The 23,880-nt window shown below is 36.1% G+C and overlaps 1 non-coding gene across 1 annotated transcript; it reads right to left on the minus strand.

Annotated features, from left to right (window-relative positions):
• Positions 1 to 18,935: 18,935 nt before the first annotated feature.
• LOC141615775 (small nucleolar RNA R71) lies at positions 18,936 to 19,042 on the minus strand. Its single transcript, XR_012530176.1, has one exon. It is a non-coding gene; the product is annotated as a small nucleolar RNA R71 (small nucleolar RNA).
• Between the last annotated feature and the right edge of the window lie 4,838 nt (positions 19,043 to 23,880).

Consider the following 23,880-nt stretch of genomic DNA (forward strand, 5'->3'; position numbering starts at 1 on the left):
TTATTCAAACTAATTATCAAAGGTTTATGATAACTAAAAACCCGATTCAATACAAACCCGAGTCACCACCCGAATTATATAATTAAAACCCGTCACAAAAACAAACAACAAACACCACCCTATACACCGTGTAAACTGTGTGAAACCACCCCTATAAACACCCACCAAACCGACACCACACACCACCACAGCCACCACCCGACCTGCCTACCTCCTCCCTACACCACGGCCCATCCAAAAACCCACTCACCACCCATAAAACCACCACCATCTGACCATAAACACACGCCCAAACCACCTCTCTACTCGACATTACCAACCCTCCACCGTGTATAAAACCCACCACCACGACCACTACAGCCACTCCCACACCCAACGGCCACCACCATTGTCACCCTTGGTCTACGACGCTTCTAATGGTACCACCCATCGTCACCCATGGTCAGAAACACAACCACGACGCTCGTCTTAAAATAGCCGCGATAAATCCTCTGCTCTCCCTTGTTTTCGTGGAATTTCGACCACCACCAACGCCAGACGCCACCTGCCGCCACTCCAACACCACCAAAGTGATCGACTCAACCACCCCAACATAACCCCTCTATACCCAGGTCAAGATGAGGTCGATTAGGGGTTGAATTACCCATTCCAATCCCCCACGACCAAACCCACATAACCCTCCTGACCAGCCACCTTTAGCCGCCTCAAAACCACCCCAACCCTAGTCAACGACGGTCAATAATGGTCAGGTCTTAATCTTGGCAGTCCAAGGTTGCTCTAGGTCTAAATTTCGAGTCATATGATGGACTATACGGTCGTCCTAAAGATGCTTGCATAATAAAGTATAAAACCGATTTAAGATGAGAAATTACCTCGAGTTGATTAATTGGTTTATGTTAATTCCTTCTTCTTTCGTCTCCTAAAGCTTCTTCTTTTAATTTGTGACTTATTTCTCAGATTTAAGGTGGTATTTATAGTGTAGTATTATAGAGAATGCGAGGTCAATTAGGAAACTATATAACTTACCTTATTCTAATTAGTATAGGAATTGCCATTACTATTATATTATTATTATTATTATCATATATTATTAATCTTACCATAACTAGGATTTCCTCATATAATATTTACTAATTTATTATTGCCATTGTTGGGAAATGTGTCCTCAACAATAGTGCGATCACATGATTTAAATATCATTATTAAATCTCATTTCAAGAATACGGAAGGGATGATACATAATATATATATATATATATATATATATATATATATATATATATATATATATATATATATATATATATATATATATATATATATATATATATATATATATATATATATATATATATAATATATATATATATATAGTCAACTAGTCCACACATATCGGTAATGATTGGCTGGCTAGAGTTTGACATTATTGTCGTGCGACGGTGGTGATCAATTGATCCCTTGAGGTCACACCTAAAGGACGATTCCCTTAATTGAAAAGGTTAATTAGTTGTATACCGTCTGATTAATTAATTCCTTAAAATTGAACAATTCAATTTGTGAGAGAGAATATTGATATCTTATTGTAATGGGATTAAATAAGATTTATTTTAGTAATAAAATGCTTTGTTACTAAAATTATTTATTGTTTGAGAAACAATAAAGATAAGTATGAATGGTTAATTATAATTACAAGAAGTTGTGAATTATAATTATATGACCCATTTTATTTATGTGATCAAGTATCACTAGTCAAATTGTTAAATGTAATTTAATTAATTTATAAAATGATATTTATGTGATAAATATGCATTTAATTAATTAGTAACATGTATCATACTACATGTGACATATTGTGTGACAAATGACAAATTGACAAAAATAAAATGGTAGTCCATTTTATAAAGATGGACCGAAATAAGAGTGTAAAGGGAGTTAGTGGGTGAATTATTTTATGAGATAAAATAAGCTAATGATCACTAACCTACAACTAGCCTTACAAGCCTAAGGTATAGAAAAGAACAAAAAGAAAAGTGAAGGACCATATATTGGTCCCTTGACTCACCAAAAACTGTGTGGCCTCCCTACTAATTAGAGGGCTTTTGTTCTTTTATGATCATCACACTCTACCATTCAAAACACATGCAAAAGTTCATGAATTATTTCTCTCTTTAATCTTCATCAAAAAGGATGAATTTTTGATTCAAATTTGTTCAAAACATTACTAAAATTATCAATGTAATATATGGGTATTAGTAATCAATTTTAAGGTAAACCACAATATAAATATCTAGTACATATTAGTTTGTGGGTTTGAGGGATAGTCTTGGGTGCAACTAATTGGAGGGCTTCTATTTTGAGGTCATGTATGTTCATCCAATATGGAAAGCTCAAGAACTAACAAGAAGGAGATCTTGTTGGTGCCCATTTGACCGAAATTCATATGGTGAGAAAATGATTTCTTCACTTATTTGTTTTAGTTTGCATGCATAAGATCACCATTAATTTTATGAGTAAATTAACCTAAAACATATATGAGTATGTTGAGTATATAGATCTACTTTTCCTTCAAATCGGTATCAAGAGCTATGGTTGTTTGCATGCAAATCGGTTATAGTTTTTCCGAGTAATACGATTAACATATAAAACTTGTAAATTTGTGTTATTATGATATATCACGAAATTAATTTATGCATGTTAAAGTTTCTGATCCTAAAACGTATTTAGGATATTTTGGTTAATTTATGGATTTTATTGTTCATTTTATATAATATTGGCATTAAAATGTGATTTTTATGATAAAAATGTCATTTTTGGACGAAAATTAGCTAAACTTCGAATTTTCCAGTGGTTTTTGGATATGTTTTCACATATATTATTTTTAGATGATCTGGAAATTTTCATAATTTTATGAGTTTTTATGCTCGAAATATGGTTTTTTCATGTTAAAAATCGAATTTAAATGAAAAATAGGTTAATATGAGAAATATTTTGAATTTGGTCGTAGAAATTTAGTATGTTGTCACATGCAATTTTACAAGATGTGTGTAAAATAATAGGCTATAATGAAGTCTTCATGCATGATTTATGGAATTTTGATGAAAAATAGCATAAATAGTGACTTAATTAGTGAATAATTGCTAAAACATACTTCATGACTAAGGAAAAACGTTACATGTTGCATTTTATTATCTTTTTCAGATCTAAAATTGAAAAGTTGATGAATATAATTTTTCTCATGTTTTTATGATTTTTATTGATAAATCCGATAAACCGCAACATAGTTTTTCCGGTAATTTTTCGAAATTTTTAACCTAAGTTTTTGAACATTATGAGTGTCATGGTATTTTTCCATAATGTTCATGAGTTTAAATTTCAAATTTCAAATTTATTTGAAATTTTTGTGATTTATTTGAAGTTTATAGCATTTTATTATAATTTTAAGTCCATTAATGAACAATTTTAGAAATATGAGTTAATTATGGTCAAGTAATTAGTGAAGACTAATTTTGAGTCCTAAGAGGTTAGGGTAATTAACTAGTGCATAAATATGAATTTATGTAATTATCGTGATTATAAAACGTTGAATCACGCAAATCCGTAAAAACCGTGTAATATCTGATATTGGCTCCTTAAAGGCGATTTACCATAAAATTGGGCATGTTCATACATATTATAATGCTGCATTTTATTTATGATTGTCATAATTTTATTTTATGTAATTTTGAATTATGTAATTTTTCTTAGTATGGCCTTAGTTTTTAATTTGTATTACCCGAAATGTATGGGAATATCGATTCGGTTGTAATTTATTGTGATCTCGTATCACCGTTTTGTAATTTAATAGATTTATTTTATTTTAATTACAAATTTATAATAGGAAATTATGTAATTTATTATGTAATTTATTTATTCCGGAGTTCCATAAAGACGGATTTCTTCAAGAAGGCGACACATAAAGACGGTGTTACCTCGAGATGCGTGCCTCAACCGAAGTTCAAGGGACCAATGGAGTTGGTTTCCGAATATGTAATAGTTAATTAGATTTTCTATTTTAGGAAGGCCATACTAGGATTTAAATTTATGCTTTGCATTTTATTTATATGTCGCATGCATCGCTAAATCGCCATAACTAAAACATGCATCATCTTTTAATCAAGTATATCGACCGTGTCAATTATAATTATCGTAGTTCACCGCTTTAGTTCACTTAAAACGTGATAGATAATAAATTGACATGACCTCTCGCTAAAATAAACAATTGAGACTTAGCCTTAGCAAATAGTAGAAACCATGAAAACCTATTTCGTGAGGGAGTGCACTCGGCCACACCGGGGTACAAACCTTGTTACGTAGGGGAAGTGGGTGATAAATGTCTATCCACCGAATTCATGTTGATAAGGGATGTATCGGCTACACCGTGCCCAAGTTGAAGTGGATTTGGATCATGGACACATTTATTCGAAATTTGGGTTGAACTCAACAAAAGTTTTTGATAAGGGATGTATCGGCCACACCGTGCCCTTGTCGGATGTGTTTTGGGCTAAAGATAAATGTTAATGTAATTTTATCGACCAAGAGTTCTAAAAGTAGAATCGATTAAAGAGTTAATCCACCGAGTTATATTGATAAGGGATGTATCGGCCACACCGTGCCCAAGTTAATATGAATTTGGATCTTGGAATCATTTATCATAGTTGGGTAGAGGTCACTATGTAAATGCTATACTTGTTTACAAGTATTATTAAAACGATAAATGTAAAGTTTTTTCCACTATTATGTTATTATATTGTTCTATTTCTTTACCACATTCATATACGATATCATTTCGTTTTTGATTGAAAACTCCATTAAAACATCGTAACTAAAGACAAAATTTGAAATTTTCTTCTAAAGACCTCGAATTAACCATTGCTAAGGATCTCTTGCAAAGAGTATAGATTAAAGTTATTCATTATCAAACAGGTTTTTGATTCTAGACTAACACATCTACTTACATGGATTGTTTTTCATGTACTTAAATGAATTAAGTACCTTGAAGCGATAAATTGTTTTGGTAATTAGATTTGTTGGAATTCGTAATTGACCAAAAAAAAAAATCGTAACCACTTCAATGAAAGTTTTAAGACTAAAACGAACAAATGAAGAGTTATCTTCATGAATTCAATTTTGCTTCTCAAAGCAAAGACTCATTGAAATGAGTGGGAGCATTCTTTTAAACCGTTAAGATGAGAATGAGGTTCAAGAAGTAAAGATTATAATGGAATTGATACAAGGTAATGTTAAAAGTAAAGTTTTTGAGAATAACGATACTAAACCTATCAATCCCGACCGATAAAGTTTTCATTGTCTTAAATGTTGGACACAAGAAAGAAAACTACCCCAAATTATTGAAGAATCAACAAGTTAGTTGTGGGACATCTAATGGGACCTTCTTCTTTAAATGTTTATTTGATTGACATAAAATTTTGCTAGTACTACTTCGTCAATATTAGAAACCGGTGGTGGTTTTCATCATTTTGTTTGATACATGGGATGATTAGAATATGACGACTAGCAACAATGAAGTCGAGAGATAGAGTCATTGTGTACTAAATCTAGTTTTCGGTTTTGGAGTTGTACTTAATTATGACTATTAAGTACATAAACTCTAAATAAGAATACAAACTTGTTAAGAAACAAAAGAGGTTTCACTTTTGTGACCCTATACACCACAATTTGATGTATGGCTAGCCCATTATCAAGGTGATAATATTCTAAACCAAACTAGAATGATATATCATGAAGATGATGCAAGACTCAAATTGGTAACCCAAGATTAAACCTTAAATTTTGGAATGATGAACGCAAAGAGTTATCAAGTACTCTTGAAACCATTAGATTGTTAATGGTATATGCGTATCTTGTATTCAAAGCAATATGTCTCGTGCCTTTTGGTTGAAAAGGAGATCGAGGTTGTAAATCATTGATCCAAAATAGGTTGATCATTTTCTTTTACCAACGATTTAAGTTGACGCTAATATGTTCACTTCATAAGGTAAATAGAGAAATCTTTGAAGAAGTTCAAAGTGTTCAAAGAATCACGATTTAGTTGTGATGGGATTATCAAAGTGAAGACTTTGATATAAGCCAAAGGAAATGTGATTTAGAATCACAAGTTAATCTCTCTTAGCACACATTATGGAATAATGTGTGGTTGGACAAGAAATCAAACGCTAGTCGATATGGTTTGGACTTCAATCAAGTTACTTTGAGTTACTTGATCCTTTTGGGGAATTTATCATTTTTGTCTAAATTATTTTCCACTAAATCATATGAGATATGAAATGGTAAGGGTACCATGTTTGTAAGTTTTCACAAGAACAAATGCTCATTTTTCCCTCTTCAATTATCACGAGTACGACGGGTTTGCGGCTCGTGAAGCTGTCTTTCTAAAATACAAGTTTATTTCTAGAAGACAGAGTGGGAGAAATTATTCAAGAGCCACAAAGAATGTCATGTCTCAAGAAACTGGTCTTTCTTGGCTACATGAGACGTTTTGTGTAAGACATTGTTTCTTCAGAACCTAGGAGGTTAAACTCGTCACTTGTTAAAGATGATGAATTCATGCTACTTTTAAGAAAGTAAAGAGCTTATAACTTACAAAAGAAATCGTTTGATTCAAGTTGATTACTTCTGGAAAGTAATGAACATATGACTTACATAAGACATGAGAGTGTTTAAGTCACAACTCAATACAAGGCTTAGAGCCATGAAAATCCGAAATAAAAAGGCTTGATTAGTGACAAAGGGTTTTGCACTAATAAAGAGAGATTTCAAAGCAAGATTGATTGCAAAGGGTTTTGCACTAATTGAAATGCTTAAGTCTATTTGGATCTTCTTAGGGATTGTGTTTCATTATGTGGATATGCATACAGCAAGTGAATCTAAAACCCACTTCTTCAAAAGAAGGAATGTATTCAATACATGTCATGAGTTTTATAGATTCTTACAATCCTAAGATAATGTGAAACTTAAGAGAGGATCTTAAGTAGGACATCAATGAGTTGGAATCAATGATTTGATCATGTTATAAAACTTTTCTCGATAAGTCGAGAAGTTGTTTCATACATGAAGTTTAGTGGGAGTTACGGTAATTTTAATTAGTCTTATATGTGGATGACATATTGATCATTACGAATGATTTAAGACTTTTGGAGTATTATAATACATATTTAATATCCAGATTTATGAAGATAAATCCACATGATATTGGCGTCAATAAGAAGTCTTACGTTGATAAGATTCATGACTAGTTCAATTAAATTGAACATATTTGATTGATTCCATTTGCTTCCGCTGCCGGATCAATTAAATAAGTAATGATGTATAACACTTCATATACCTTGAGTATGATGAATTGTTTTTCAAAATCGAATTTAAGTAATCTTTACCAAGTAAGCAATAAAGATTACCCTTAAGTGCTTGCAGAAGCATTAAGGAAGTAAAGCAAAGTGTTTATGATGCAATTTTGTGTAAGGGTGTTACACAAGTGACAATTGAAATTGCGCATGGTTTCCGACAAAACCATAATCAACACACATTAGGATGGTTAAGATACCATTTTGGCTATGTTAATTAAGAAGTAGATTTTCTAGAATCGTTCTAGGCAATAAAGAACAATGAGAAATATTTACAACGGAAATTGAGTACACTTGCAATCATAAGATGTGCAAGAAGGAAGAGTCCTGCACGCTGTGAAAACAGTGGGAGCTATTCTAAGGCTAGAGGGCCTATGTCTTGATTGAATCTCGACACGTACTCAGAAAGTTTTGTAATGCAAATGTATACATTACAAAGGAAAACGAGTATGTAGTAAGGTTGAGTAAGGTACAAGAAGTTGATAAAACCTACTAACCAAAGCCTTCTCATAGGCTTAACATGATGAGTCATGTCATTTCAATTGAATAGAAATGAACAACTACATACAAGATCAATTAGATTATTGAACATGAAATATTAATCAGGCATTGACTATTCATATGTGATAATCACATTTGTCGTTCGAGTTTTTACTTTAAAAACTTCTTTTATACTTTGTTACATCCAAACGGGTTGTAGAGACAACATTGAACCCCGTTAAAGTGAACACGGATTAACATTGTATTCGCCCATAGTCACTTGTATGAGGTGACGTCTCGAAGTGACTAGAGTGTGATGCGATTGATGGCAAGTTCAAGTGCCATAGAGTGATGTGAGATGACTAGTCGATCACATAGGCAGACTGTTAGGAACACTTTGTCGGGCAGTGACCGCTTATAGAGTTCTGGCAAATTTATAAAGCCTGGTCGTGGCGAGCGCTACTATAGTATTCTAATGTGTCGATTCTTTTGACTAAAGACTGTTCGCCTAAGGTGGCACAGTTTCAGATTAACTTTGATTTGTGTTACTACGACCTTCGTAAATGGGGTCAAATGGGCATATTTTGCGTTATGATGGCTGTGGCTAGTCGAAGGGAATAAGTGCGATAGGAATTGTCCACCCCCTTGTCAGGGTTAAAACAATATCTCAGGGCCACTCGAGGAGTAATGAACTGGAAATGCGTGGCCACGCTCGGAAAGTATCCATGGTGGATAAATTCCGGTCAATCAGTTATTCTCCAGATCGAGGAAACCACTCTCGATATGATCACTTGCAAGTACGACCCGAAAGACACCTTGCATTGAGTGGGAGTTAGTAATAGGACAAGAGAATTGGTGACGCACACTTGTCGAGGACAAGTGGGAGATTGTTGGGAAATGTGTCCTCAACAATAGTGCGATCACATGATTTAAATATCATTATTAAATCTCATTTCAAGAATACGGAAGGGATGATACATAAAATATATATAGTCAACTAGTCCACACATATTGGTAATGATTGGCTGGCTAGAGTTTGACATTACTGTCGTGCGACGGTGGTGATCAGTTGATCCCTTGAGGTCACACCTAAAGGACGATTCCCTTAATTGAAAAGGTTAATTAGTTGTATACCGATACAGATTAATTAATTCCTTAAAATTGAACAATTCAATTTGTGAGAGAGAATATTGATATCTTATTGTAATGGGATTAAATAAGATTTATTTTAGTAATAAAATGCTTTGTTACTAAAATTATTTATTGTTTGAGAAACAATAAAGATAAGTATGAATGGTTAATTATAATTATAAGAAGTTTGGAATTATAATTATATGACCCATTTTATTTATGTGATCAAGTATCACTAGTCAAATTGTTGAATGTAATTTAATTAATTTATAAAATGATATTTATGTGATAAATATGCATTTAATTAATTAGTAACATGTATCATACTACATGTGACATATTGTGTGACAAATGACAAATTGACAAAAATAAAATGGTAGTCCATTTTATAAAGATGGACCGAAATAAGAGTGTAAAGGGAGTTAGTGGGTGAATTATTTTATGAGATAAAATAAGCTAATGATCACTAACCTACAACTAGCCTTACAAGCCTAAGGTATAGAAAAGAACAAAAAGAAAAGTGAAGGACCATATATTGGTCCCTTGACTCACCAAAAACCGTGTGGCCTCCCTACTAATTAGAGGGCTTTTGTTCTTTTATGATCATCACACTCTACCATTCAAAACACATGCAAAAGTTCATGAATTATTTCTCTCTTTAATCTTCATCAAAAAGGATGAATTTTTGATTCAAATTTGTTCAAAAGATTACTAAAATTATCAATGTAATATATGAGTATTAGTAATCAATTTTAAGGTAAACCACAATATAAATATCTAGTACATATTAGTTTGTGGGTTTGAGGGATAGTCTTGGGTGCAACTAATTGGAGGGCTTCTATTTTGAGGTCATGTATGTTCATCCAATATGGAAAGCTCAAGAACTAACAAGAAGGAGATCTTGTTGGTGCCCATTTGACCGAAATTCATATGGTGAGAAAATGATTTCTTCACTTATTTGTTTTAGTTTGCATGCATAAGATCACCATTAATTTTATGAGTAAATTAACCTAAAACATATATGAGTATGTTGAGTATATAGATCTACTTTTCCTTCAGCCATAACTTCATTATTATTATTATAATTATAATTACCTTTATATATTATTATTTCCATATTATATTATTATTAATTTCCCGATATAAATCCCGATCACACTCATATTAGATGAACCATAAATTCGGCCCAACTAACAATGGCACATGGCCCACTCATAAATATTAGCTAAACCCAATTCCCGACTTGGATACTTAATTTATTATTTAATTAATGTCTTATTATAATTACTATTAGAAATGTCTTTAATCAATTATTAAATTAAATAAATTACTTTCATAAATTATTATCAAAATACGGAGTATTACAGTCCTTTAGGTTTGACCTTAAGGGATCAACTGATCACCACCGTCAAATGACAGTAATGTCTAACTCTAGTTAGCTGATCATTACTGATTAATGGTGATCAGTTGACTATATAAATTAATCACCCCTTACGTATTCTTCACATGAGATTTAAACATGTGATCGCACTATTGTTGAGGACACATGCTCCAACACTTCATACCTTGTGTTGACAAGAATCATGGGCTTGTTGGTTTGAAGCATTTCAAAGGTTCAAGTGCTAAGGGCAAGGTGAATGAGAGAGTAAGTGGCAAGCTACCTTGGCCAAGCTTCATATTGAATAGGAACAAACCGTATTCATGCTTATTTGAGGATTAAGCCCAAGCCTTTGACCGATTATTGAGAGCATTGAGCAACATGGACAACATCAATAACCATGGCAACAAGGAATGAGTTTGGTGGAGTCCTCCCTCAAACCACCATTTGTAAGATATCCTTTCCTTTGACTTTACATTACATTTACACTTGCATTTAGTTATATACATATACATTTATCTTGCATTTAAATTATATTTTATATTGCATTTACATTAGTTAGTTCATATAGTATAGTTGCATTGTAATATATCTCACATGATTCATGTAGATAGTTGCATATAGATTAGAATTCATGTATAGTCACTAATGACCAATCCTATTCTTTTCTACACTAGAAATAGTGCTTAAATCGGTTTGGGGAGGTTTGATCATAGGTGACCATAGTTCAATAGAAATCATGCATCATTTAATGTAGTGTAGATTGCATTCATTTGTTATATATGTCATATAGAATTGCATTTATTTAGAGCATTCATTCATTCATATCATTACATTTATTTCCATAAACCCAAAAATCCAAAAACATGTATTTCTTTTTCATTCCTACTCCTTTATGTACATTGAGGACAATGTCCAAAATAAAGTGGGGGTGGAAATTTATATTCCAAAAATGCATAAAATTTGAAAAAAAACGAAAAATACCAAAAATATGTTATTTAATTTCATTGAAACAAAATCCATAAAAATTTTAAAATTCAAAAACCAAAAACATGTCCTTTAACTAGTAGTGTATAATTGTATATACTTGTATTTTTGTTCTCTTCTCACATAGATACAACACTACATTTGAGGCATTTTCAAGGGAATGTAAAGACCACTTGGTATGATCGCTCTAATCTCTATTTCCCTTCCATTTATTTTCATTATTCATATGAGAAGGATGGGCTTACATGTCAAGGAGGATGTGGTGTATTTTGTTGTTGCGGTTTGTGTATCTATGTGTTGTTAGGAGTTGCATTTAGTTTATATGGCATAATAGTTGATGGAAGCATATGCATTAGAGTTGTATATATGTTAGTTGCATCATGGCATGTAGTCGCATGGTAGAAAATTTTGTGAAAATGCCTATTTGAGAAGCTTGACAAGTCTATATAAGGCCCTTGTAGATAATTTTTCTCCTTGAGACTTTGTTTGCAAGAATACCTTCAAGACATCCTAGGATGTGTCACACTAGTATCTTTTGAGCCATGGACTAAGGCCTAGTCAAGAGTACCTTGTGATGTGATAACTCTTGGCTACCGTTTATTCCAAGGTGACCTTTGAAGCCATGCAAGCGTTCTTACACTTCTATCATCATATTTTGTCAACAAAAAAGGAATGGGCACAAAAATCTCCAAATTGAGTTCATGTACCAAAATCAAAAATCAAAAAGTATGCACAAAAATGCATCAATGAAAAGAGGAGAAAAAATAGACTCTTATGCTTCAATAAAAGTACCCTTGCTACAAAATGGGGTTACTTTGAAAAATGTTAAAAAAAATGCAAATATTGAAAATTTTGCCAAGTATAAAAAATGGCAAGAAATGTTCTTAAAAGTCAAATACCACACGAAATTGGGGAGAAAAACAAATCAAAAAGCAAACTACAATTGTGAAACTCAAAACATCTTGATCCCTTTTTTCCATTGATCTTGTTTGTTGCATGGTGAAAAGGGGACGACCTTTCTTCTTGTCTAGGCAAGAGGGGGAATTCCGCGAACCTACAGTGTTTCTAACACCATTGGGAGCCTACTATTGACAAAAGCATTTAGCGATTGATGATAACAGTACTCTAGTTTGACACAACTTGGAGGTGATTTGTTGGTATCCTTTTAGACTTAATAGCTTGGAGAAATGATATCTACAATGGAGTGTGTACCCTTGAATTGCTTCCCCTTTAGATGATTTTCGCCACTTAGATGAGGAAAGTGGCTATTCTTTTGTTGATGCATTCATTGCTTGTTTTGTGTGCTTAATGCTTAGTGGTATCGCCATTTTGGCAAGCTCCACCTTGCCTTGCAAGAAGGCATCTTACCTCATAGATGTATTGTTATGAGTTGAAGGGGCAGAGTGAGACCCGCTAATTGTCTCACATCGGTTATATTATTAGAATAGTTTAAATAAAGGTCTAGTTATAGTCACCTCTTTACTCGGAAAGAGTAAAGGTTCAGTTTGGAGATGTTTGATGTGAGTCTTAATTGCGCAAATTTAGTCCCCTAATTGAACCCATTTTTCATACTAATATAGCATTTCATAACCATTTTATCCGTCAATTTCTTCCTATTTCGATTTCCTATTGCATTGTATATGTCTTGTAGGAAAGAAGATAATGAGGCGGAATTCTCATCTCCCGTGCATATTTGAAAACTTGTTGATGATATTGGATGGATTAGTATGAAGATAAGGCAAGAATGATGACCAATGATGTAGAAATAAAGAGTATATAGAAGGATCATAGGCTTAAAAGCAAGGATGACGAGAAGGAAGCCATTACATAAAGAAATTGCTCGGAACCAAACCAAAGAGTTACTTGTTTGGCTCTAAAAGTATGCTAGATGAAACAGTGTCGAAAACTCAAGTGGTCTAGGCTTTTGAATCACTCCAATAGGAGTCCGGATGAGGAAATGACGTCCGTTTTACAATCCGAGCTCAAATAGACAAGCTGTCCGCCAATCCGCGCGTCCCGAGACTCAAGACGAGCGTGCCAGACACAAGACGAGCGGATTGTTAGACATTAAAAAAGAGAAGCACTCTATCCAGGGATCCGAGCGGATCGAGCACGATCCGGGTGTCTCAGAACACGATGATCCGAGCGTCTTGCTCCCAGGACAAGCGGATTAGGGAGCTATGATCCGGGCGTCGTGATGCCAATCCGAGCGGATTCCTTCACAGACTGGCCGTGCTCCAAGCTGATCCGAGCGTATCCTGGTAGGACTAGCAACGTGATATGCACATTTCCTTCGGGACTTGCATTTCCCTACTCAACACTTAGCATTGCTATTTACTAATCAACCCTTGCTTAACCTAATGATGTACCACTATATATACTCCATTTGTAATAATCAAGAGATTAAACCCTCTTAGTGGACACAAAGTTCCCTTAGATTAAATCAATCTCTCTTAAATTAGGAGTAGATTAGAATAGATTATCCTTTAATCTTTCCACAAATTACACATTAATCTTTCCTTAATTATTGTTCAAACTTTATTATTGGGTTATTATTGGAGAATTGACAACTCTTCATCAATTAATCAAGTTTTCTTGTATTATTCTTTCCTTACCAATTGTTCATCTTAAGTTTGGTATAATTCCCTTGCTCTTTACTCTTTATTGCTTATTTCTTCACTCTTTTATCATGGTTATACTTGTTGTGATGATTGACACCATTGATGACATGTTTTCCATGATAATAAGTGAGTAGTTACTTAACTAGGATTAGTGGGGGATTAGGGGAGTTAATCATGGGATAGATTTATGCTTAATGAGTTCATATGAATGCTTGCTTATTGTTCTTCAACTTATGCACATGTCATGTTTGATAAAATGTTAGACTATGAAACTTTGCATTTTTTTACCATCTCTTAACTTTTCATTGAGGCTTGTAAGATATAAACCACCTCAAGCCTTATTAGACCATGCATAAAGTTGAATAGGCATAACCCAAGTCGACTAGTAGTTGTTATAAAGTCTTGACGGACTCATCTCCGAGACGTAAGTTTCCCTGGGATTTGGTTTATCATGCATGTAGTTTAATAGGAAGAACTAAGTCAACTTGTAGGTGTTGTACAGTCACAAATGACTCGGCTCCGGGACCCAAATCTTCTTATGAACTATTTGATATGAACTAACTTAAAATACAAAAATAATAAATTGCTTGTATCTATATAGCTCATTTATGCTATCTCAGCATGATTCCCCTATGATCCCATGACATCCTAGTATCTTTATTAATTGTTTACATCTCTTAATTTATTACTTGTTTTACTCTATTGCTTTCATTAGTTTAGAACACAATTAAAAACCTAAATCAATTGTGACACTAGCATAAATTGAGATAGATAGACTTAGAACCCAAAGCACACCGTCCCGTGGATCGGCCTCGACTTAACCACTAACTAGTTGTTTGTTGAGAAATATAAATGCGTTTGATTGGGCGTACAACGACATGCTCCCATCAAGATGGCACCATCTTAGTACGTGGCGTTATGGAGGCTGGCCAATCGGCTGCGGACCACGGTCATCGAGGCACTTGTAGGTGGTCGGGGACGACAGGTATGAACCTCTCATTCCTTTTCTTATTTTATTTCAAATTTTGTTGCAACGAAATGCTACTTCACTTGAAATGAGGCATTTTTTTTATTTGTATGCAAAGAGAGCACAACCTGGAGCGCGAGCCGTGGAGCGGGAGTTGGCGCAGTCCCGGGAGGAGACGACTCGTCTATTGAGGGAGCTTGAGGTCAGGGACGCCGAGATCACTGCTCTTGAGGCGACCGTAGCTGAGTTGAGTGGCGACCAGGACTAGCTGCCCTTCTTTTGTTGTTTGTCTTGTATTTTGCACATTTTGGACTTTTCGGACTTTGTTTCAGGCGAGAGCCCCTAGTTTGATGTATATAATTTTTCTGGTTGTGTATGTAATGGCATGAGTGCCTTTGCTGCTGGGTGTTTTTTGTTCCTGCAGGTTAGCTTAAAAGAATAGGTTTGTTAGATGACAGTTTGTGTCGTCATGCTGCCGAAATTTACATAGAATTTACACGTAAAACACATAGCATATAAGTGGCCTAAATTGGCGCAAAATTAAAAAGTAAAAAAAAGTGCCCGAAAATGAGCAAAAATAACAAAAGTGTCAAAAACGCATAAATACCCAGAAATGAGCGAAATATGAGCGAAATAACCGGGCGGTAGCGAGGGCTACCCCCTGAAAAAAGGTTTTAAAAGAAATGACTAAGTGTGAAATATATTGAAGAGAGGAGTGAAATGATTCCCCTAAAAGAAAGAAATAAAAAAATGAGTAAGTGCGCTCGTTTGGTGAAAATGTCGACTTTGTCTCGAAAAGCGGACCCAAAAAAATTAGGAAAAAAAACTTGGTAATTTTGACAGAATTACCAAATTAAAGTCCTAAAGGAATAGAAAATTATAGCAAAAGCAAAATAGGAAAGATCCAAAGTTGGGAACACGGAAAAGGCCCTTCGGAAGAGGCGCAGCAAGAGCTGCGTCATTTCTCAAGTTAGTCAGACCTCAACAGAAATTAGGAAACAATGAATAGTATAAATAGAGACCCCGGATGAGCTTTTGTTCACACAATTCCTTCTCTTTCTTCCGTCTATTACATAAAAACTCATATATCCTCCAAAAAATTTCCAAAATCATGGATGCCTTTGAAAACCGTCTAAAAGAATGGACGAATGAGTTTACAGATATTGAGAAACATGATATGAGTGCTTTCAATTTAGGATCGATCTTGAATCTCAAATTAGTGAAAGTTGTGAAGCCTTTCTTGGATGCTTGTCTTGAGTATTGGGACCTAAATTTTCATGTATTCGCCTTTCCTGGAAGCGAAATTTTTCCTTTTCCTGAAGAAATAGCTGCTGTTGGAGGATGGGACCCAGAAAATGCATCGGCTAGACCCCGTAGCTCTCAAGGATATAAAGGTAAATTTAGGGAGTTGCTTGGATTGACCAAGGCTGAGGTAGTTTGTCTTGTGACCTCAAAAGGTGTACTGATGTGACCATAATTAGAGCATATTTAGTCCCCGAATTAGCCTTGTTCCCATGCTTTTTAGTGCATATTTGGGTCATTTATTGTCTTTAGTTCTTTGTTTTGCATATTCTTTGAGGTTTTGATCCCTTGGTAGGAAAGGAGTGCAAACCTGTCATTTTCATGGCAAAATGAGACTAAATTGATTAAATTCAATGACCAAGCATCAAGGAGAGGCAAGATTAGAAGGCCCTTGTACATACTATAGTAGATGGGTAATGATGAGAAAGGATCCTTGCATCCCCGAGGAAATCCTCAAGGATTCTATGAAGAAAAAGAAAGAAAAGAAGAAGGAACGAGACTGCCTGGCAATCTGTGCGGATTGCCTTGATTCCGCCCGTCCACCACCCACAACCCGTGCGTCTTCCTCCACAAGACGCCCGGGCAAAAGCTCCAGAAGACGCTCGTCTTCACCCCTTGGACGCCCGGGCAGAAGCTGCCAAATCCGCCCGTCCCGTGCTAAAGACGCCAGGATTCCCAGACAGTCCCATTTCGTCTTCTTCAAGCTTCAAGGAAGGATGCACATCTTTTTCTAAAGACTGGAGTCTCCCTAGAGATCAGAGTCTCCCCAAAAAGACCGGCGATTCCTCAACAAGGGACTTAATCGTCATTTAAGCCCTTAGTTAACCCTAATTCATGCACCTAATCCCCACTATAAATACCCCATTAGTCTAATTAGAAAAGCATGTTCTTCTTAGCAATCTTTAGTGTAGTTAATATCAATCAAATCTCTCTTTAATCTTGTAAGCAACATTTAATCAAGTTTTAATACAAGTTTTATTTCCTTAATCTCTCTCTTGTTCATCCTTTATTTTGGGTAATTGAAGATTATTTGGGTTATTATTGGGAGATTGACAACCTTCAAATCAAGCATCAAGTACTTCTTTTATTCTTTGCTTTATTATTGGAATCATTAGTAGGTATAATTCTCTTAATCCCTTTTTACTTATTGTTAATCACTTTTATTTATTCATCATGTTTCACTTTGTTGGTATGATTGACAACCTTGCTAGCATGTTCAACATGATAATGAGTGAGTAGTTTCCTTAGCTAGGGTTAATGGGTAATTAGGGGAAACCAACATGGGGAATGATTCATGCTTAAATTAATACGCTTTCATAGTTTATTTGCTTGCTTATTGTGATCTCAACTTATGCACATGTTATGTTTGATGAAATGTGAGCCTATGAATCCTTGAATTTTTTACCCATCACCTATCTTTTCAATGAGACTTGTATGACATAAACCAACTCGAGTCTCATTCGACCATGCATATTGTTGAGTAGGGAAGATTAAGTCGACTTGTAGGTGTTGTACAATCTAATCGATTCGGCTCCGGGACCCAAACTTTCCTAGGATTGTAAGATATAAACCAACTCGATCCATCACAACAATAATTGCTTGCTTATAACTTGAGAATATGTTTGTATGATCAATTCCCATGAATTCCCTATGACCTCATGACACCCTAGTGCCTTTTATCAATTGTTTACATCCCTTTTAATTCATCTTGCTTGTTTACTTTCATTGCTATTTAGTTTAGTGACCTTCTACTTCAAACCCCAATTGTGACACCCTTAAGACACCACTAGTTACAATAGAAATCTCATCTCAATTCCCGTCTCTTGGGATCCGACCATTACTTGCCTCTTTATTAATTGAAGAGTTGTTGGTGAAGTTATAAATTGTGTTTTGGTCTAGGTGCTCTTGACGACAAGTACTGAAAACTAAACCCCTCACTAGGGAACACGACCAAAAATGGCGCCGTTGTCGGGGACGGTGTTAACTTGATTTAGATTTTATTACATTGTTATTAGTTGTGTCTTTCTTTGCCTTGGGGAAGTAAAACTCCTCATGGTTTGTTCTAATTATTTTCGAGTTGTTTGATATTTTGCATGTCTAGAAGGTCACAAGGTGACTTGTTACCCTTTGATCACGAAATTGAAAGGACTTTGACAACCAATAGAAGACTTGCTAGAAGAACTTTGAGAGGTATTGGTGAGGTTGTAGATATTCAACTAAATACTATTGAGTTCATCAACCCTTTTGCAAGAGAAGGTGAGGAGAACCCAACACAAAATCCAACACAAAATCAACCCACAATGCCTAAGTTTTCATCACATTCCGTACCCACAGAGGAGAACCTACCCAATGGTACTCCCACACCACAACACTTAACCAGAAATTTTATTGCCAAATCCGCATTTATCCAATTAGTCGAAAGAAGCCAATTTGGGGGGATGCCTAGTGAAGACCCTCACTCTCATATGGAGACTTTTTGTGACTATTGTGATGCGATTTCTCAAACCGGTGTAACTCAAGACCAATTTCGATGGGTCTTATTTCCTTTTTCTCTAATTGGCACCGCGAAACAATGGTTGAAAGGCCTTGATAAGGCTACTCTCGGAATTGACTCTTGGAAGAAGTTGGCTCTAGCTTTCTACAAAAAGTTCTATCCACTGGAAAAGACCAACATGCTAAGAGCTCAAATTACGGGCTTTAAGGAAAGAGATGAAGAATCTTTGCATGAAGCTTGGGAGTTATTCAAAGGAATTTGTCGCTCATGTCCTCACCATGGACTTAGCGAGTGGTTCTTGGTACAACAATTTTGGAACGGTCTTTATGAAGATTCAAGGAACATTCTCAACATGGGATCAAATGGAATGTTCACCGAAGTTTATGACAATCAAACTTGGAACAAAATTGAGGAAATGGCGGTCCAAAACTCACAATATAGCAGACCTCGCAAGGCTACTAAAGGAGGAAAGCATGAAGTGGACTCCATTACTCAATTGGGTGCTCAACTTAGTGCTCACATTGATACCATCAATTTGAAGTTTGAAAAGGCTATGGCTAGACTTGAAGAAGCCTCAAAATCACCAAAGCATCATGTTAATGCCATAACGGCATCTTCATCAATCCCAAGTGGGATATGTGAGAATTGTGGAACTTTGGGACATGATCAAAGTGAATGTAGGGGAACAAATGAACAAGTGAATGCTTTCCAAGCATACAATAGTGGTACCCCTTATTCCAACTATTACAATGAAAACACCAAATTCCATCCAAATCTCTCATACAAAAGCAAAAATGTTCAAAACCCTCAACCAACATACACCCCACCTCCCATGAGAAACCAAAATCAAAGACCCTTTTACAACCAAAACCAAGGTTACCAAAACCAAACTCCATACAATCAACAAAATGACCAAAGTTTTGATGTTCAAAAAGCGGTCCTCCAAATGCAAAAGAATCAACAAGAGTTTTTCACTCAAATGCAAAAAGATAGTCAAGCAAAGGAAATCACCATCAACAACATCCTAGCTCACACCAAAATGTTGGAAACCCAATTGACTCAACTAGCATCTTCAAGCTCACAAAGACAAAAGAGGCAATTACCACCTCAAAGTAATCCCCCAAGACATGAAACGGTTAGTGCCATTCACTTGAGAAGTGGTACAAGGTATGAAGCACCGAAGAAGCACGTTGAGGATGAAGTTGTGGAAGCTAGTGACAAAGAAGAAATTGTGCAAAACTTCAAGGATGGAGAATCCTCAAAAGAAGAAATTTCAAAGAAAAATGAAGACAAGGTCAAGGATAAGGAGCCCATTGTGATTAGACTTCCTTTTCCAAGTCGTCAAGCCAAGCCCAAATTTGATGACCAACTTGGAAAATTTATGGAAATTGTGAAGAATTTGGAAGTCTCAATTCCTTTCACGGAATTAATCAATCACGTGCCGGCCTATGCGAAATACATGAAAGACATCCTCACAAATAAGAAGTCAATCCGGAAGCTTGAGACTATCGCCTTCACTAAGGTGAGTAGTGCAATACTTCAAGGGAGTTCACCTCCAAAACTCAAAGAACCGGGAAGCTTCTCAATACCTTGTACCATTGGCGACACCACGATCAACAAAGCCTTATATGATCTAGGGGCTAGTGTGAGTGTTATTCCGTACTCGGTGAGTAAAAGGTTGGGGATGGTAGAGCTTAAATGCACCAATATCACACTCCAAATGGCCGATAGATCGACGAAGACACCATTAGGGATATGGGAAGATGTTCCCGTAAGAGTTGGGAAATTTTTCATCCCGGTGGACTTTGTCATTGTTGACATGGAAGAAGATTCCAACAGTCCAATCATTTTAGGAAGACCTTTCCTACACACCGCAGGTGCGGTGATTGATGTGAAGCATGGAGAGCTCACTATATAAGTGGGAGATGAGAGCATAACTTTCAATCTTGACAAGAACATGAGAGCTCCCCGTTTGCATGAACCATGCTTTATGGTTGATCATTATAGCCGGAAGGATGATAGGAAGAAGTCGGAATTCCAATGGAAGAAGAAAATTGATGATGCTCCATTCAAAGAGCAAGTGAGCTGTAACAAAGAGAGCTTGAAAAGCTCACCAAAGTCAAGCAATGAAGAGGATGGCCTCATTGGCCAAGACAAGAAAGTGGGAGAGTTGTCTCTATCAACTCAAGAGATCTTTAGTGATCAAGTAGATGAAGTTTTTGGTCTTTGGGACGATGAGTTTGATGGGATTTTCAATCCCTATATTGGTAATGCTATCGATCAAGACCGACATGAAGCACAACAAGGGCAAAGATCTATTGAAGATCTTTATCATGATAATGAACAAGCTTTTGACTACTTTTTCAAGGTGTTGAGCAACATCAACAACACCGTGGACATGCCCCCATGACATCTCACTAAGGATGAGAGTTTGGTGGAGTCCTCTCTAAACCACCATTTGTAAATATTTCTAACTCCCTAACTCGCATTTTAATTCTTACATTGCATTTTTGTCATTTTTGGATTTTTATGCTTTGATCAAGATAATTATCATTTTTGAGAGAAGTGAGGGAGGGACTAATGATTTAATTGATGTGTAGTGCTTTAGCTTAGTGTGGGGATAGCAATTGCCTAGGCTATTCATGCCTTAGTAGTGCCCCTACAATGAAGAACACGGGATTTGAAGGATGAAAAATGACAAGGGATATGCAAGTGCACGGATGGAACTGAATCCGGGTAAAACAGGGAGAATCCGAGCGTCTTCAAGGGAATCCGCTCGTCTTCAGTAAATCCGAGCGTCTTCTCCAGAATCCGCCCGTCCATTTTTAACTGAGAATTTGAAATTTTGGGACTGTTGAAGAATCTGAGCGTCCTGGTAGAGAAGACGCTCGTCTTGGATGGAAAGACGCCCGTCTTTTTGGCTGTGAAAAACAAGAAAGCTCACTGTCTGAGAATCCGCCCGTCTTCAGCAGAACACGCCCGTCCTGCAATTGATAAATCCGAGCGTCTTTACTGAAAGACGCCCGTCTTTAGGCGAGAATTCTGAACCAAAAAGAGGTAGAATCCGAGCGTCCCGAAGGAAAGACGCCCGTCTTCCCCTGCTGTTTCAAATTTTTCGGGTATTTTAAATACCCCTCCCACATTCATTCCTTTCTTCATTCATTCAAAACACTACCCATAAACCCCAAAACTCAAAACCCTCATCCTCTCCATCACCAAAACAAGATTTCCTCAACCAAATTCAACAAAATCAAATCCAAACTTCCTTTTAACAACAATTAATCACTCCTCTTCCAACAAAAATCAAACCAAGCACCAAAATCTTCAACCTTTGAGTCTATTTTTGAAATTATAAAGGCAAAGCCTTTCATCTTAAAATCGATTTGGGTATACTTGGAAATTGAAGATTTTCACTCTTTTCTTGGTATTTTCATCAATGGCAAGAACAAAAGGATCAACAAAGGCACCTAAGGCAAAGGCACTCTCAACAAGATAAAAATGTCTTCAATCAAAGAAAGCCTCATTTGCTATGGTGGTAGCTAGTTCAAACTTGGAAGTTCAACAACAACAACCTCCCTTGGAAGCAACAACATCAACAACTCCGGAAATTGCTCAAGTATCAAACTATCCGGAGGTAATTTTCATTTCTAACTCCCATAGGGATACATTTGCCAAGTATGCTAGAAAATCCTTTCTATCCACCAAATTCATATGTGAAGATGCCTTGAACAAATTGGGTGTCCTTGAACAAATGAAAGCCTTCTTTGAAGCCATGGGGTTGGGAAAATTGTTTGCTACAAAAGAATTGACATACCCCTCCCTTAACTTAGAATTCTTGAGTTCTTTGAAAGTTACTAAGGTAGAGACTAGGGAAAACATCGAGTTCCGCCTTGCTAATGTAAGTAGGCGCATCACCTTTGATGAATTGGGTAAAGTATTGGGTCTTAGTGATTCACCTAGTTATTACAAGAATCTCGACAAGTATGACCCCGCTCCTCTTTGGGAGGCGATTTCCGGGAGGAAATTTTAGAACTATCATGCTAGTCGCGCTCTATTAGTCCACCATCCGGGCATTAGAGTGTGGCACAAGGTCATCGGGAATACGATCATTGCAAGAAAAGACACTAACCACTTTACCAAGCTCGATTGTGTTCTACTTGAGTCGGCCTTAAATATTGGAAGGGAATTCACCAAGCCTTACAACTCTCTAAGGCTTTTGGTGGAAAGATGGCTAAATGTTGATTGTGGAAAGCAAGGCACCACTGTTATTGTAAATGGAGATCTAGTCACTCTTTTGGCTAAGTACTTTGATCCGAATTTCAACAAGGATAGCAAGTATGTGGCGAAAAAGGGGGGTCATCTCATTGACATGGATGCCATGATTAACAAGTACAAGTGGGTTACCCATAATCCTCTTGACACTAAATATGGGTGGCTCACCAATGAAGCTAGATCTTTTAATTTGCCTTCCAAGATATGCCGTTTGAGTGTCCATCGGACCAACTACCTTCTCCCCCTCTCAAAAGAAGCCGAATACATCATCCGTCAACAAAGGGGCGAAATTGAAATGCCCTCCTCTTCCATTGTCACACCACCCTATCCATTCAAGTATCAAGAGTTCAAACCCGAAGGTGTTGAAGCAAGCAAAGACTACATGACTCTACTTATGCAAGAGATGCACAAGCAAGCTTTTAAGGATCGGGAAGATGCATACTTAGCCCAATATCCACCCCTCCTTCATTTAGCTAGGAAAGGACTACTTGATCCTTCATGTCCTATGCCTAGTTGGGCGGATAGGAAAGTCTTCTTTCCAAGTGCATCTAGGGGTGAGATTCCGGGTGACGATGAGGTTGTCGGTGATGAGGTTGTTGATGAAAGAATTGATGAAGAGGAAGAGGCTAATGAAGAAGAAGAATATGATGAAGGAAGTGAGCAAGGAAGTGAAGAGGGAAGTGGTGATGAGTCCACTTCTATTGAGGAAGATGATGACAATGATGATATGGTGGAAGACTAGCAAGCTTTGGAGGCTCCTACCCTCTTGAGGTTTGTCTACTTTCTCTCTTTGTTTTATTTATTTATCTTGATCATGGTTGGAGAGTCCTAGCAACATAGAGGACTAACAC

This window comes from Silene latifolia, chromosome 11 (assembly GCF_048544455.1).
Source record: "Silene latifolia isolate original U9 population chromosome 11, ASM4854445v1, whole genome shotgun sequence".
NCBI lineage: Eukaryota > Viridiplantae > Streptophyta > Magnoliopsida > Caryophyllales > Caryophyllaceae > Silene > Silene latifolia.